Source organism: Ascaphus truei, chromosome 11 (assembly GCF_040206685.1).
Source record: "Ascaphus truei isolate aAscTru1 chromosome 11, aAscTru1.hap1, whole genome shotgun sequence".
Classification (NCBI taxonomy): domain Eukaryota; kingdom Metazoa; phylum Chordata; class Amphibia; order Anura; family Ascaphidae; genus Ascaphus; species Ascaphus truei.
Genome location: NC_134493.1, coordinates 26,256,102 through 26,271,216, shown reverse-complemented (window position 1 = coordinate 26,271,216; position 15,115 = coordinate 26,256,102). Strand labels below are relative to the sequence as shown.

At 50.0% G+C, this 15,115-nt stretch overlaps 1 protein-coding gene and 1 long non-coding RNA gene across 2 annotated transcripts in view; one reads left to right on the top strand and one right to left on the bottom strand.

The window, feature by feature from the left end:
- The window catches only part of RMI2 (RecQ mediated genome instability 2), a 703,116-nt gene that overhangs the window by 387,458 nt on the left and 300,543 nt on the right, over positions 1 to 15,115 (bottom strand). The window lies entirely within an intron of this gene.
- The window catches only part of LOC142462957 (uncharacterized), a 34,874-nt gene that overhangs the window by 5,227 nt on the left and 14,532 nt on the right, over positions 1 to 15,115 (top strand). Inside the window, exons 2-3 of the long non-coding RNA XR_012787302.1 lie at positions 9,068 to 9,188; positions 10,386 to 10,525. This is a non-coding gene — a long non-coding RNA (uncharacterized LOC142462957). The remainder of the gene's footprint in view (positions 1 to 9,067; positions 9,189 to 10,385; positions 10,526 to 15,115) is intronic.

Below are 15,115 nucleotides of genomic sequence, written 5' to 3'. Positions count from 1 at the left end.
CCCGGGGGGGAAGAGTCAGAGATAACGGAATTTTTTCCCTTACCTTACAGGATTTTTGCTGCGGATCTGCACATCTTTCCAGATATGATGACCGGCCTCGTGGATTACAGCCGTTCCCCGCTGTATGAAGACCCCTCGAGCCCTGCCAGCCTCACCCACCTGGATCCTGAATCCGATGCTGCGGCTGCAACAGAGGATCAGGTAAGTGTCCCTGCCCCGCGCAGATCCCAGCGCAGAGGTGCGGGCAGAAACCCACGTTCCCATCCCCTCAGCCCGGCCAGGTCACCCGCCAAGCGCAGACGCCTCCCGCCAGCGCCCGCTACTTCCCCTGTCCCCTCCACTGCCCCCAGGCCCTCCCTCAAGCGCCCCCCCTCCCGAGGCCGCCTCCCGGTTCGGGCCCCTGCGAAGCCCCGCCGCCCGCGCTCACCTTCCCCTGCCCAAGCGCGGTCTCGCCGGGCCCCACGCCACCCGCGCTCACCTTCCCCTGCCCAAGCGCGGTCTCGCCGGGCCCCACGCCGCCCGCGCTCACCTTCCCCTGCCCAAGGGCGGTCTCGCCGGGCCCCACGCCGCCCGCGCTCACCTTCCCCTGCCCAAGCGCGGTCTCGCCGGGCCCCACGCCGCCCGCGCTCACCTTCCCCTGCCCAAGCGCGGTCTCGCCGGGCCCCACGCCGCCCGCGCTCACCTTCCCCTGCCCAAGCGCGGTCTCGCCGGGCCCCACGCCGCCCGCGCTCACCTTCCCCTGCCCAAGCGCGGTCTCGCCGGGCCCCACGCCGCCCGCGCTCACCTTCCCCTGCCCAAGCGCGGTCTCGCCGGGCCCCACGCCGCCCGCGCTCACCTTCCCCTGCCCAAGCGCGGTCTCGTCGGCCCCACGCCGCCCGCGCTCACCTTCCCCTGCCCAAGCGCGGTCTCGCCGGGCCCCAGGCCGCCCGCGCTCACCTTCCCCTGCCCAAGCGCGGTCTCGCCGGGCTCCACGCCGCCCGCGCTCACCTTCCCCTGCCCAAGCGCGGTCTCGCCGGGCCCCACGCCGCCCGCGCTCACCTTCCCCTGCCCAAGCGCGGTCTCGCCGGGCCCCACGCCGCCCGCGCTCACCTTCCCCTGCCCAAGCGCGGTCTCGCCGGGCCCCACGCCGCCCGCGCTCACCTTCCCCTGCCCAAGCGCGGTCTCGCCGGGCCCCACGCCGCCAGCCTTCAGGCCTGAAGGACCAGATCTCTGGCGAGAGCTGCTCCGCCCTCAATATTGTGCGGCCTCTCCTCCGCCAGCCCCCGCGTCGCCAGCCCGCTCACCCCCCTGCCGATGACGGCAACGCGCTGCCCGATGGCCAGGTCCCCCACTACCAGCCCTCTCAACCCGACAGCGGGAACCATCTGGCGCCGCGTGCGCCGGCCAGGGCGCGTGCTGGTCGGGCCCCGCTCCCACGGCTCAATCACCTCCCCGGCCGCATCCAGCTTCACCAACCTCCTCACCCCGATCGCGGGGAATATCAGGCGCCGCCCAGGGCACACGCTGGCCAAGTCCCCCCCTTCCTTTCTCAACCCGGTCGGGGGGACTGCCAGGACCCGCTCCCCCTGCTCACTTACCCCTCCGGCCGGGGTCCACGTGCTCCTCGGCGCCATTACTCTCCTCCCTCCCATGTGCAGCAGCAGCAGGGGAGGGAGGGGCGCTCTTCCCCAGCGCGGGCTGCAGCCTGGCCCCTCCCCCTGCAGCCTGGCCCCTCCCCCTGCAGCCTGGCCCCTCCCCCTGCAGCCTGTCCCCTCCCCCGGCAGCCTGGCCCCTCCCCCTGCAGCCTGGCCCCTCCACAGGCTTCTATGAGCAGGGGGAGGGGGGGTTTCCCTGCCCGAGTTCCTTAAGGGGACACGAGGTCACAGGCAGGTCTGCAGAGACAGGCTTTTGCCTTGGCTCTTCAATGCAGCAGCGCCACCATGAGGCCCCTAGCGGGTACTGCAGGGCGACCTCAATTTCACCCTTCAGGGCGACCTCAACCTTACCCCTCACAGTACAGGACAGACTGTGAGCGGGGTTACTACCTTGAAGCACCAACATACTTCATACCGCCATACGCCATGCCCAACCATCCCACCTACTTACCTCCAGCTGGCAGGGGCGCGGGCGGTGCAGTGTATAACCGCCCCAGCCATCGTGGGGCCCCTGCCCCTCCACCCCAGGGGTCACGTCGGGTCGGGGGATTTAATGTGACCCAGCCCCTAGATCCCACATGGGAACCGCAGGCTGGGTCTTCTCGGTTTCAGCAGGAAGCGGCGGCCAATGAGTGGTCATCTCACGCCTGGGAGTCGGACCAGGGCCTCTACCCGTCTTCAGCAGCGCACGGCGAAGAGGACAATCGACGCCGCACCCAGTCGACAAGCTCCACTTCTGGGTCAGCGCATGATGCTGACCCGACCGACGGGATTCAGGGTAAGGAAATGAATCCTATGTCTAGTACTGAGACTAGCGATTCGGATAGTGACAGCGACAGCGACATTTCAGAGTCAGAGAGTGCAACGCGACTACACAAGACCCCGATGTATATATTCCTAAAGAAACAGCTAGTGGGAATTAACCGGGCACTTAAGGCTAGGCCAAGCGGGGCAACGCAGGAGGCAGCGGGGGAGAGCAAGGCCCCAAAAACAAAGGAGGGTAGCGTCAGCGCCAGCGCAGCGATGAAGGGTAAGGACACATACGCCTGCGCTATGACCTCTCTCTCCAGTCGGGTTACACCCAGGGTGAGAGAGGCAATTATAAAAGGGAAATTCACAGATGTATACGACCTTTCTACTGAGGGGTTGCAGGCCAAGAAAAAAGCGAAGGCTGCGGGCGATGAGGGCGGTAACAAGCATAAAGCCATGGACAACTGGCTAAGGGGTTACCTAGTGTTAGCCAGCTGCCTGCTGGAGAAGCACCCAGAGGAGGGCCTGAATGTCCTTAAGTACATCGAACTGATACACGACACACACAAAACGTATGGGGGCGCAGCGTGGCACGAATACGATGAGGAGTTTAGGCACAAGATGCACGGTAACCCCGTTCTGAATTTTGGCACTAAGGACCTGGACTTATGGATCCGCCGGGTTACACCAGAGAAATTGGCTCCCTTTGCCAGGGGGCCGGGTGGGCGGCCAGCTAATCAACCACCGGGTAAACCCAAGAGATCAGAGTGCTGGGCCTTCAATAAAAACTCTTGCTCAAAGGGAGGGGAGTGTAGGTTCCTACACGTTTGTTCAATCTGCAGCGGCGGCCACCCAGCGCACAAATGTTTTAGAAACGCCAAGACCACCGGCAAGCAGGCTGATAGTGGCCCCGGCAAGGGCGGAAACGCCAATTAAATTAGAATGCATGCTGCCATGGCTCCAGGCCTACCCTTGTCAGGCGACAGCGGATTTTCTCGAGAGAGGTTTTAGGGAGGTTTTTGTCATTCCAGTGGGGTCCAATTTGGTAACAAAGGTTTGGCGCAACCTTAAATCCGCCTCGATTTACCCGCACATTGTGCGTGAAAAAATTAACAAGGAGATAAGCCTGGGACGCATGGCAGGGCCATTTCACTCACTGCCCATACACAATTTAATCATATCCCCCTTAGGGGTAGTTCCAAAGAAAGTACCCGGCAAATTCAGGCTCATTCAGCACCTATCTTACCCCAAGGGCAGATCCGTCAATGACTCTATCGATCAGCAGGCGTGCCATGTCCAATACCAATCGTTCGATAGGGCCATCACCATAGTCAGGACTTATGGGAGGGGGGCCCTTATGGCCAAGCTGGACATAGAGTCAGCATTTTGCCTACTACCATTACACCCAGATAGTTTCAGGCTCATGGGTTGCAAGTTCGAGGGGGCTTACTATGTGGACATGTGCCTCCCCATGGGCTGCGCCATTTCCTGCGCCTTTTTTGAGGCATTTAGCACGTTTATACACTGGTGCATAATGAATCGTACGGGGTGTGACACTATAGCACATTACTTGGATGATTTCCTCCTCGTGGGGCCCCCTGAGTCCACACTTTGCAAGAGGCTCTTAGAGAGCAGCTCTGGGCTAATGCGTAACATGGGGATACCCATAGCTGAGGACAAAACAGAGGGCCCGGTCAGCACCTTATCATTCCTAGGGATCGAGATCGATTCAGTGGCCGGGGAATCTAGGCTGCCCAGGGATAAAGTTATCAAACTTATTCAGGAATGCAAGGGTGCTAGGAAGGTTTCACTAAGACAGATGCAGGCACTGCTCGGGCTCCTAAATTTCACATGTAGGGTCATACCCATGGGCAGGATTTTCAGCAGGAGATTAGAGAGGTGGACCGCGGGGGCATCCCGACCACTGCACCGCATCAGGGTCACTAAAGAACTTAGATCAGACCTGGGCATCTGGGAAGCTTTCCTCCAGGACTTTAATGGCAAAAAGCTATGGATAGAAGGGGGCCGTAGTAACCAGGAGCTAGAGCTGTTCACAGACGCGGCGGGGTCGCTAGGCTTCGGGGCTTACCTAAAAGGGGAATGGTGCGCAGAACCATGGCCCCAAGCATGGATAGACTCGGGTTTAACAAAGAACATCGCCTTCCTGGAGCTCTTTCCCATCATAGTGGCGGTGGAGCTTTGGGCTAAGGAGCTCAGTAACAAACACATCATATTCTGGTCCGACAACCTGGGGGTGGTGGCAGCAGTAAACAGCCTCTCCGCAACATCAAGCCCGGTGATCCGGCTGTTGCGGAGGCTGGTGCTGCTCTGCATGCGCAGCAACATCAACTTTAAAGCCAAGCATGTCCCGGGGAGATTAAATGTGATAGCAGACGCCTTATCGCGGTTCAATTGGACAGCATTTAGGCGAGCAGCGCCAGCGGCAAAGGCCATAGGTCTAACGTGCCCACGTCACCTTTGGCAGATAGGGACATCGGACTAATGGACCTGGTCCAGAAGTCGCTAGCCCCACGCACCTGGAAAACCTACCTCCGGGCTTGGCACACATGGCTAGCATTCAAGCAAACGGACAGAGTTGAGGGTAAGCGAGGTAGCAGCGCACGGATCATTAGCTTCCTACAGGCCCAGAAGACAGCTGGGGTGACACGGACCAGTGTTGGGACCATGTTGGCAGGTTTGGCTTTCTTCCTGAAGCTCCATAACCGCAAGGACATAACCAAGGATTTCATAGTTAGGAGAATCCTCATAGGCTGGGGTAGGGGCGAAGCCAAGAGAACTGACGGTAGGGAGCCGGTAACACTAGACAGGCTTGGGTTATTGATGAGGGCAGCAAAAGAGGTATGTGTCAATACAGCGGAAAGGGAACTGTTCAGAGTCGCATTTGCCGTGGCTTTCTTTGGCGCCTTCAGGGTCGGCGAGCTAGTGGCAGCATCTAAAGCAAGCCGGGGTGTGGGTTTGCTTTTCTCAAACGTGATTATTAATGCTACGTCTGTGGCGTGCAAGATCCACAGGTCTAAAACCGACCAAGGGGGAAGGGGAGTGTGGGTTCATCTCACGATGAACCTTAATGAAAAAGTGTGCCCAGTGGCGCTGATTAAGCGCTACGCAAGGCATAGGCCCAAGGTAGGGGGCAATTTCCTCATCCATCAGGATGCGACGCCGCTCACAAGGTACCAGTTTCAAAAGCGTTTTTAGGCGGTGCCTTGCAGCTGGGGAGATGGATTCTAGTTTATTTAGTACTCATTCCTTCAGAATCGGCGCCGCTACAGCGGCAGCTGAGAACGGCTGTACGCCAGAGCAAATAAAAAAACTGGGGAGGTGGAAGTCCAGTGCATATAGAGGTTACATCAGGGCCAAAGGGCACAGCAGCGTGCGGACGCAAGAATATTAACGTGTTTCTCCTTAGGCACAGAGAGATTGACGCCAGGGACGGCAGCTGGCAGAGATGGTGTACATCTATCGCCAAAGGGTTTGGAGGTGTTCCTACATAACATCAAGGGGAGTTTGCGGGAGGAATTGAGGTCAGAGGTCGCAGCTTTGGGTGGGCATGTCAGCCCCAGGGTAGCCAGTGCCCGGCAGAGGGGCCTCCGGGGGGCGGAGCTGCCGCGCCAGCCAAGCTCAGGAGACGGAGAACGGGCGAGGACTTTAGGGTCTGTCCCTCAGCTGGAGCCCCTAGAACAGCGCGGCAGGCTGGAGGCGCCGGCTGTAGGGCCGGGCCGGCCTATGCCCAATCAACGCTGGTAAAAGGCTGGGCGCCAGCTTTAGGGCTGGGCCTAAGCTGACCCTAGGGGCGGGAGGGGGAGGGAAGCAGCCCAACATCGGCTGAATGAGGATCTCCCCCTCCCATTTCACAGTGCTTTTGGGCGGGGGGAGGGAGCGGGCCAATTGCTGGCTGTCGGCAGGGATCTCCCCCCCATGCACATGATACGGGCGGGTGGAGGGAGCGGGCCGATTGCTGGCTGTCGGCAGGGATCTCCCCCCCCCCCCATTTCGCATGGATCCTGCTTGGCTGGCGGGCAGGCTGGGTGATTTTAACAGCGGGTGTTAAAATAAAGCTGTGACCTTTTCTTCCAACCTTGTGTGGTGTGACGTTATTTGGTTAGCGTTACAAAGGAGGGGCGGCGCCTAAAGCCTTTAAGAGCTGGTTTTTATCTGAAGCTCTGTCATTGGTAGCTTTAGCAATTTAGCTCTGGTCCCAAATACCATTGTTACAGACTTGTCAGTGTTTAAAATCAGTTTGTTTTGGGGTAGGGGGGGGGGGGGAGTGGAGGGAGGGGGGAAAGGCTGTGGAGTAGGCGGGCTGGGTGGGGGGGAGGGGTTGGAGGAGGGGGAGGAGAGAGCTTGGGGTTTAATGACCTGTTCCATTTCATCTACACATTTCACTGCAGTGCACTATACAGACTATTAGTGTGTGTGTTTGTGTGTATCAGTGTGTGTGTGTGTATCAGTGGGTGTGTGTGTATCAGTGTGTCTGTATCAGTGTGTCTATATCTGTGTGTGTGTGTGTGTGTGTGTGTGTGTATCAGTGTGGCTTTTTTGGCGATAAGCTGGTGATAAGTGGCTTATCGCTGCTTACTGCATGAGGGCCTTAGGGAGGATTTGTTCCTTTAAAGTACACCTAGTTTGGCATAGGATTTGGATGTCAGGGTATCAATGTGCAACCCAAATGTTAAATGGGAGTTGAATGCCCAGATATTTCAAACAAGTAACAGGGGCTAGGATGGTTTTAGAGCTGGTTTTTATCTGAAGCTCTGTCATTGGCAGCTTTAGCAATTTAGCTCTGGTCCCAAATACCATTGTTACAGTCTTGTCAGTGTTTAAAATCAGTTTGTTTTGGGAAATCCAGTTTCAAGTCTCAAAAAATCAGATTGAAGTATGTGTTCAAGGTCAGAGAGGCGAGGGCTGCGTGCATATAGGATAAGATCTAAGGCCTCTCACAATAACCCGTTAGGAATATTAATTCCTCATCTATCTGACATAAGTATAAAATATAGTCTACCAAGACCCTTAATACAGAGTTACCCACCTTATACGGGAGCAGCTGCCAGACGAGTATAGTAAATGTATCTTATTTCTTTTGCCACTGGAGGGCAGCGTGGAGTTACACGGAGTGGCGCCCGTAAGGACGACGTGCCAGTTAGGCGGAAGGAGAAGCACACACACTTTTATGTGAAACGGATATATTTGGGGAGGGATTTAGGAGTCTGAGTGAGAAAATTTATATTTTGTCACAATGGAAAAATGGAAAAATTAACCATTTAAATATGCACAGATTTAATCCCACTTTTGGTAATTAGGGATGTTGCCTAAAAGTTTGAGAATGCATCAAGTGCCACCCATGGGCTTTAATGAAGCAGCATTTGTGGGCTAAAGGGAACAGCATTCTGTATAAAGGTATTTTGGACTCGATATAAATAATTGAAGCCAAAAACTAATATTAAGTAAATTGAGAATGGAAAAAACTTCAGCACAAACGTACAGAATGTGATATTCTGAGAGATCTTACAGATGTTATCAAATCCCACAATGAATATATAGAAAATGTCTGTATAGAACGAGTCAAACAAGAATATGCCAATAAAACGTTTAAAGCTGCAGTTCAGTCTTTTTTTTAATTTTATTTATTTTTTTACTTGAATAGTTTCATGTGGGCAATCTCTAATTACCTAAAGAACTGTATAGCTGCAGGTCAATTCGTTCTCCATGTATTGATAGGCGAAATTTGTTGACATAATTAGTGAAGGGATCTGTTTTTCTTCTGCTTCTGTCACTCAGTGGAAGCTCATGAATATTGAAGACCAATTTTCTTGTATTCTATTTTAACAGCCATTTGCTAAGGCACTGCCCCTTCATGTCCTGTCACAAGCCCTGGCACACCCCTTTGTCAGCCCTGCCCTCCCTCTAGCACATGTCAATGCAGGAGTGCTCATGAATATTCATGAGCTTCCACTGAGACAGAAGCAGAAGAAAAACAGATCCCTTCACTAATTATGTCACCAAATTTCGCCTATCAATACATGGAGAACGAATTGACCTGCAGCTATACAGTTCTTTAGGTAATTAGAGATTGCACACATGAAACTATTGAAGTAAAAAAAAAAAAAAAGACTGAACTGCAGCTTTAATAGGGCCTCTTTGGACTTGAATATTTTGGTTATTGAGGAGGTGGGGGAACAACTTAGCCACACAAGGAAGGATATACTCAAAGTGGAAATCCTCATTGAACAGTCTAGCCCTGGTACGGACGTTGTACAATCATTGGATAGTCTTAAGACCAAGCTGGAAAAAAATTAAAAGTGATCTTATTCACTTTAAGAAGTTGAAATTCAAAAAAGCCCATTCCTCAACAGAACGTCAGAGAGGCCAAAGTCCGGCCCCTTTTTTAGGCCAATCCAAGGACAAGGAGAAAGGAAAAGGAAAATTAGACGCGGGGGCCAGGGGAAAGTGAAGATCACCCTATCCCCTACGTACAACGGAGCAGAAATGAGTATGGACACCTTGGTTGTTAATCTGTCTGATTACACTCTTAATCAATGTGAAATGTCTGTCTTAGCTAGGGGGCCCTCATATGTACCTACTACATTGTTTAATGATTTTGAATTGGAGGTTGACCTATTTAAATTTGAACGTGTATTAAACCTTAAATCATTTTTTTCTAACAGGTCTACAGAATCGGTGCATTCCAATATCCAACCAGGGACAGGTAATCCTCCTATGAACAACAAGGGACATTTAATTTGGCCACTGACCAGCAAGGGACAGATAATTCGGCTTCTTATCAAGGTACCAAAATGTGCAAGCTCAAATCCACTTTTGTCCCGCCATTTAAAAATCAATCAGTCAGCACATATATACGACTGGTTAAGGGGGACATTGCAAGGTACAAAAAAAACAAACATAGGGCTACATACAATATGTCTGTTCAGGAAAAGGAAGCATTAAAAATGTTGACTAATAATAATGAGATTATTATTAAGCGTGCGGACAAGGGGGGTGCCCTAGTAGTGCAGAATTACTCAGATTATAAGGCTGAAACCATCAGACAACTGAGTGACATTAACTGCTACATTAAATTGTATAGGGACCCTACCTTTAACTATGCGAGAGAAATTAAGGAAATTATCCAAATGGGGGTTAATAACCGGTGGATAACAGAGCCTGAATCTGAGTTTCTAACTATGTTGCATCCTAAATGCCCTATTTTCTATACCTTGCCCAAAATACACAAGAATTTAAACAATCCCCCGGGGCGGCCTATTATAGCTTCTATTAATTCATTAAATCAACCCCTTGCAAAATTTGTAGACACATTTCTACAACTTATAGCACAGACAGCCAACTCATACATCAAAGACACATTTGATTTCCTTGACAAATTAAAAAACTCACCTGGTGATGGGACTAATCATATTCTGGTTAGTTTAGATGTGTCTAGCCTTTATACAATAATCCCCCATGTTGAAGGTCTTGAGATAATCAAGGCCACCCTCATTCGCCATTATAGTGATACTGTTCCAATTGAATACATTATGCTCATTTTACATTTCATTCTCTATAAAAATTATTTTAGATTTGAGAGTGATTTCTTCCTGCAGATTAAGGGGACAGCAATGGGCAGTAATATGGCCCCTGCTTACGCCAACATATACATGACACATTTCGAAGAGCAGTACATCTACAAATCAGACTTTCTGGTGCATATTAAAAGCTATTACAGATATATTGATGATGTTTTTCATATGGACAGGTACGGAGGATCAGCTGTTATCTTTTTTTGAGTATCTTAATGGTCTCCATTCACCGGTCCTCCTCACTAATACATGGAGTACACAGCAACTCTCATTTTTAGATGTCCTCATTACACAGACTAATGGGGAGTTACATACTGATCTTTTTAGAAAGGATACAGACAGAAATGCAATTTTAAGGGCAGATAGCCATCATCCTCCTTCTCTTATTGATGCATTACCTTTTTCACAGAAAGTCCAGGTCTGCAAAATCACGAGCAGGAAGGATCATATTGAACCAGCTATTGGAGAACTATGTGGTAGATTCCTGGCTAGGGGATATCTTCCTGCGTATATCCTCCTGCTGTGTTAGACCGGGCACTGGATAAAGAGGTAAGTGCTACCAAAAATAAGAAGGAGGACGGGCTTGTATTTACCACTATATACAGTCAAGCTGGTGGTTTTATTAAATCTACCATTCTTAAACACTGGCATATTCTGCAAAATGATGATATATTATCTGAAAGTTGCTGTGTACCACCAATGGTGGCATTCAAAAGAGGGAGAAATCTGGCGGATAGCCTGATACATGCAGATAATGAGGGTAACTACAGAACTACTCATTTTCTGGAGGGTGGCAGACCGGGTAACTTTAGATGCATGAGCTGCTCGGTCTGTAACAGTCTGACTACCGGTAGTCAATTCAGTCACCCCCAAAGCGGGAGGATCATAAAAATCAAAAATAGAATCACATGTAGATCTGAATATGTAGTGTACGTAATAAAGTGTCCATGTGGTCTTCTTTATGTGGGTAAGACCATAAGAATGTTAAAAACAAGGTTCATCTTAATATATATAATCAAAGGTTGGTACTAGCTGCGGTGAATGTGATTGGTCCGTGGCCACCCCGACTGTCATTGTCAAGAGGTACGCCCCACTGTGACACACACCGCCCACACGACTGTCATTGGCCAAAACTTAGTGACATCACTGACACACACCTACTTCACTGTCACACACTTGCACTGACAGCATACCCCCACAGAACCCCTGCAGAGTCCTTGGTAAGTTCATCTCACACTCTTACCCCTGTGTCCACACACACTTACACACACTTACACACACTTACACACACTTACACACACTTACACACACTTACACACACTTACACACACTTAACATTTTAATATGTCCTGTTTCACACACACACTTTACATATTAATATGCCCACTTTACCAACTGAGTACATACATACACACACACACACACTCACACCTGAGACCATGCTTCTTCACCTAATCACATGAGATCCATATTACTGTAGATGAATGTTACATCTCTTAAAGGGATAAGTTGGAATCTACATTTTACAATATTAAGTGGCTGCTGTGAGTATCTCCTCACTAACTGTCATTTAATGACTAAACATATTGTTATTTATTTGCTTTCACATGCTATTATTACTGTATGTATGTAGAAATGAATCTGTCTTTACACAAAATGGCTGCTGTGAGAATCTCCTCACTGTCATTTCATGCCTACTATCATTTTGCCTCCGCCCCTTATTGGCATGAGATCAGAAATTTCTCAGTCAGTGTGTCGTTGGCCTACATTTATTACTCACGCAGTGCAGTTGTGGGTTTGTTTTTATATGTTTGCTCCAACTGGAACTACTAAAAATTATACTTCTTATTTTAAACATCAATTTATTTTATCTATTTAAATTCCGGCCAATGCCGGGTCTCGCCCAACAGTATCTGTGCACATGGCCTCTCCGCGACACTCCCTGCGCACACTCATGCTATGGCGTGCCTTTCAATTTCTATTACAAAAATGCCCGCACCTACCTTCATTCTCCCTCCGCAACGGCCGCCCAACGGTATCTGTGCACATGGCCGCCGCGCACCGCGATACTCCCTGCGCACACTCATGCTATGGCGTGCCTTTACATTTCTTTAAAAACAATGGCCGCCCGTACCTTCATTCTCCCTCTGCAACGGCCGACCGACAGTCCCTGTACACATGGCCGCTGCGCACCGCGACACTACCTGCGCACATTCAACACACATTCTCCCTCCGCAACGGCCGGCCGACACTCCCTGTGCACATGGCCGACCATATGGCCTACGCACACACACACGACGACACTACGAACAACACTCCCTGTAGCCCTGCACTCTCCCTTTATGCCTTACTACAAATACATATATATGAAAAAAATGGCGTGCGTTAACATTTCTATTACTACAATTGCCGCCCGTACATTCACCTACGCACTCTTTATTAAGTTTCTAAAATGGCCGACAAAGGAACTTACAATTCAAATAAATAAAACATACAGAACACCTACAAGCTCAAATTGAACCCCCAAAATACCCACAACATATATATAAGCATATAAGTTTCACAGAGGAGTGCTACTGAGCATGGCAATTTATATTTAAAACCAGAGACATAACATAAAACACAGACAAAGCTCAGTGCACATCCAGAAAAACTTATATAAGGTACAGTGCCTAAATATACATGTATAAATTTCTAATAAATAAGTACCGTATATAAGTTTTTCTGGATGTGCACTGAGCTTTGTCTGTGTTTTATGTTATGTCTCTGGTTTTAAATATAAATTGCCATGCTCAGTAGCACTCCTCTGTGAAACTTATATGCTTATATGTTGTGGGTATTTTGGGGGTTCAATTTGAGCTTGTAGGTGTTCTGTATGTTTTATAATTCTTGTGCAGCTAGTCTTGGCTGTTTTGGAGGGTGGCAACCTCCTATCCAATTGAAGCTCACTTCCTCCCACATTTAAATGGTTAAAAGCTCACTCCATGGCATCTCCAACTATCAGGGGAACTTGCCTGCATGCAGTGTGATTGTGACAAATATTTACAGAGTGCTTTTCCTGGTAATGTACAGGTTAATAAAAGCTTCAATCAGACTTAGAACTTTTGCAACTCATATTGACAGATTTATTATAAATCATTCTTCCTGGCAATGCACAGGTTATTAAGAATTTATATTAGTGTAGGGACCCTTGAACGTGGTCTGCCGTGAAGTTTGGCTCAAGGGCTTACAACAATTTGGCCAAAATGTTAAACTAAAAGACCATTTTATTTATTAGAAATTTATACATGTATATTTAGGCACTGTACTGTATATAAGTTTTTCTGGATGTGCACTGAGCTTTGTCTGTGTTTTATGTTATGTCTCTGGTTTTAAATTCAAATAAATATCTATGAAAACAATGGCGTGCGTTTAAATTTCTATTACTAAAATTGCCGCCCGTACATTCACCTACGCACTCTTTATTAACTTTGTAAAATGGCCGACAAAATAACTTACATCTTCAATGTGACGCTTTGCAAATAACCGCCAGCCTGCACCTACGCACTGTAAATTCACTTTCCTGATCACCCTGGCAGTGGGCACCATTGGGTTAATCCCTTCTCACTCTAGGTAGGACAGGAAGTAGACTTTTGCAGGTAGGCCATATAAGGCCCCTCCCTCTACCTGCACACCAGTCTTTTTCCTGTCCTCACAGCTAGGTGTAGGATTTGTTATTTTTTAAACAGGGCTCACCTACTGCACTTTGTGCAGATAACCAGGGTCTCAACCTCTCTCCCCTGAAGCTCCGCGGTGCGCCCTGCGTGGGGCAAGTCGGAGACCCCTTAGAGTCGGGGGTGCCCCTGTTGGGTGGGGGGAAACGGCTGCAGCGCGAGGAACTTAGTGCAATGCCCAAGATACGAGGCGCACAATAGCTGCAGCAGGGACCCATGGAGGCCCAGACTCACCGCATAAGCGCCAGTACGCTGCGGTAAAGTACCCGGCAGCCCGCCACACGCGGAAGGGGGAGCAGCTATAGCTGCGAGCGGAGGAGCTCTGTCAGACCGCAACAACGCGGCGGTACTACCCCAGGAATCCGCGGGGAACCTAGGAGGTTCAGAGGACCGCAGGATACTGCGGAGAAGGGTACAGGGCACGTAACCGCTCGGGAGCGCGCGCGTGCAGGCCGGCAAGTGCGTGCAGGGACACGCGAGCCGTGCGGGTGCATGAGCACGAGCACTTGATGACGTCACGGATGCGACGGCCACACGGTGTATGTGTGAGTGAAGCTGCAGCATGGAACGCTCAGCAGGGAGAAGCCAAGTGCTGGATATGGATGCAAAAATGGAAACACCCAAAACATCAGTTCCCAAGACTAGGTGAGTCCTTAGTTTAGTTCTACAATGGGAAAAAAGAGATGGTATATATATATACATTAGGGTGTATGTTTAGCATTTATTTTGTTTTTATAAATTAGTTCAGTGGTTACCCTCCCAGAAGCAGGATCTTCAAAAGGGACGGGGGAATCCCTGCAACATAAATGAAGGTTGCTAAGAAACTAAATGGTGTTCAGCTTGTGAGAAACCAGCCCTAATAGGGAAGTAATTATGTGAAGAGTGTCTTAAGACACCTGCAGGTGATACCAGTGAACAAATGAGCATTTTCTTTATTGATGAAGGAGGCTGTTAAACAGAGAGTTGATGCGGCAGTGCAGCAAGCTGTTAACCCTGCGCAGGAAAGATCTATATCCCAGACCAGACCAGGATAAGGGGAAAGGTTTTTCATCATATGGGTCTGAAAGTGATTGTTTTCATGTGTCAGAGAATGAAATGGATTCATCAGATCAAGATATTCAGGAATAATCTGAAATTGATGTAGAAAGGGTGGATCCACTCATCAAAGCCATGATACAGGTTTTGGAACTGAAAGACATTTAGGAGTTAACACAATGGTGATCTTGTGGCTCACAGAGTTGGGGTGTGCAGTGTTTGAGCTGATACTTGGAAGAAGTTGTGGGATCGAATCCAAACAGGAGGAGGTTAAAAACAGGCACCTCTGAAAATTAAAAAAAAAAAAAGTGTGTCCTGGCTGCTTCAAGAGTTTCTGTACTGGCCTGCTTTGACAGGCTAGGCGTACTGCTACTGCTACTACTGCTGCTAT